Below are 2,361 nucleotides of genomic sequence, written 5' to 3'. Positions count from 1 at the left end.
ACGTGACCTCACAAGCACAAAAAGCAATGATGTGTCGCCTTGTTGCCTGTCATTTACAGATGCACAAGTGGCCTAACAATGTGCATCGAAGGAAGTTGCTTGCTGCTTGTCTATCTGGTTCTGAGGAAGTAGTGTCTTCACATGCTTCATCAAAGCCATGTGCCTGCTGCTGGCCTATCAGATAGTAAGGCAGTAGTGACCTCACAAACAAAAACAGCAGCCATGTACCTACCACTGGCCTCTCAATACTCAAAGAAAAGTGACCTCATAGTATGCACTGAGGCCATGTGCCTGCTGCTGGCCTGTCATGGACTGAGGCACACGATCCCCAGAAGCACAAACAGCACTAACCTCCATACCGCTGCTCTACCAGGTGCTCATGCAGAAGGGAGCTCAGGACCACAAACAGCAGCAATGTGCCTGCTCCACATTTCTGAGGCATTGAGACACAAGGGACATCACCATCATCACCAAAGCTATGGGCATGCTGTTGGCCGACCAGCTTCAGAGGCACAACTCACCTCATGAGCACAAATGGCATCGACGTGCCTGCTGCTGCCCTATCTGGGACCGAGTCACAAGGGATCTGGAAAGTGCAAACCTTCACAGAGGAGAAGCTCACCTGGGCCACTTGCACGTCCCTTGATTACGCTGTTATCACTCCATACAGAACAGTCTTCTGCAAACAGCTTTCATCCCCTGGCAGGACTCTCTCCAGGTCATGCGACAGCTCCACTGTGTCACCCTGGGCTGAGACCAGCTGAGGGAGCAGCTCCACGCGAAAGGGTTTCTGACACTCTCAGATCAACTCAGCACTGACGCCAGACCTCTGCTGTGCCACCTAGTCTACAAACACACTGTCTCTGCCCCACAGAGCTGCCTCTTCTGCTCGATACAACCAAGTGAGAGCAAGAAGATATGATCGCAGGACACTTGCCTCTTGCACACTCCCCAGGCACTTCTTTGCTCGCTGTGTTCCCTTGCCTCCTCCACCCAAACAGACAGCAAAGCTCTTCAGGTGACACCACAAGGTGGCCAATGCACTCTAGGCTCACAAGGCCTGTGCAAATGATCTGCATGAGATCTGGCACAGAGCTGGCTCCTTGGGCAATGCTGCTCTTTTCAGAGGGAAGGATCCTGCTTTCTTTGGGCACAGCACGCTGCTGCTTTCCACCTCCATCCCTTCAGGAACCTCCACCTAGGGATGGGGGCATGGGGATTCTGTTTAGTAATACAAAATATACAGTTACAATGTAGAAACAGTAGAGAGTCCAGAAGGGCTCCTGAGCCCAAAGGAACCTCGGGTCCTTTACTTACTTGGACAAGGTTCCCTGGGGAAGGGAAAAAGGCTGCAGAGGTTTTGACATGAGGCCCAAGCAATGAGACAGCCCCACACTGGAGGTCTGCTCAAATGCCAGCTGTCCTGGCTGTGCAGGCTCTGCAGCAGCAGTGTGGGCTGCACAGCTGCATTCACAGAGCACTGAGGGCTGGGTGCCACGGGCAACCTGGCCCTAGGCACATCTTCACCCCTCGCAGAGCCAAGAGCCCAAGAGCTGTCAGACTTCCTCAGATCAAGCTACAGAGGCTTTGCGGCCCTCACACAAAGGCACTGAAGACATGCGGGCATTTATTATAAGGGTCTTGCACTCGTCCTATATGGCACCACAACCTYCTAGGAAAAGGAGGGGGCACAATAGCATTTGCTGATCCGGCCGGCAGTAACAGCAGTTGTGGGACGCAGAATTTGCAGCACAGCAGAGGTACCAGGAGCTGAACCCACACCCCAAGTCACCCAGAGAAGCCAGGAGAATTATGGAAGCCTTTGCATCCACACGTAGCCTCTTTTCATTCACTTGCAGCTGCTTCTAGAGCCTGAGGTGGGGGCCAGCTGGAGAATTTCCTTGGCCAGCTCAAATGACACTAGAAGCTGACTACTGTTAGAGCACCCCTCACTATGATGCTGAGACACATGGAGATGCCTACAGTGCAAACTGCTAATGTAATTCAGTGCAGACACGTGATATGTAATGACATAGAAACAGGCTGGCAGGGCCATGTCAGATGCCTGGGGTTTCTAGCACAGCTGCATGGATGGGACCTATGGGAAAACCATGCCCCATTGGAGTGGTTGCTGGGCAGACAACACAGGTTATCTCAGGCTTTCCTACCTGTGCCCAGACAACTGAATCCCACCACTGCCTTTAGGGAAAGTCCATCCCGACTGCATTCAAGCATGCTGCATAAATGGGAGGCACATCACACCAAGGTCTCTGCTCTAGTCTCTGCACTCTCAAACCCTTCTTGCTCTTCTCTGCCTGAACCTCTTCTCACCACCGGATAATATGAACAGGAATTGGGCTA

This window comes from Apteryx rowi, unplaced genomic scaffold (assembly GCF_003343035.1).
Source record: "Apteryx rowi isolate R43461 unplaced genomic scaffold, aptRow1 scaffold_1557, whole genome shotgun sequence".
Classification (NCBI taxonomy): domain Eukaryota; kingdom Metazoa; phylum Chordata; class Aves; order Apterygiformes; family Apterygidae; genus Apteryx; species Apteryx rowi.
Note: the sequence above shows the minus strand (reverse complement) of the source record.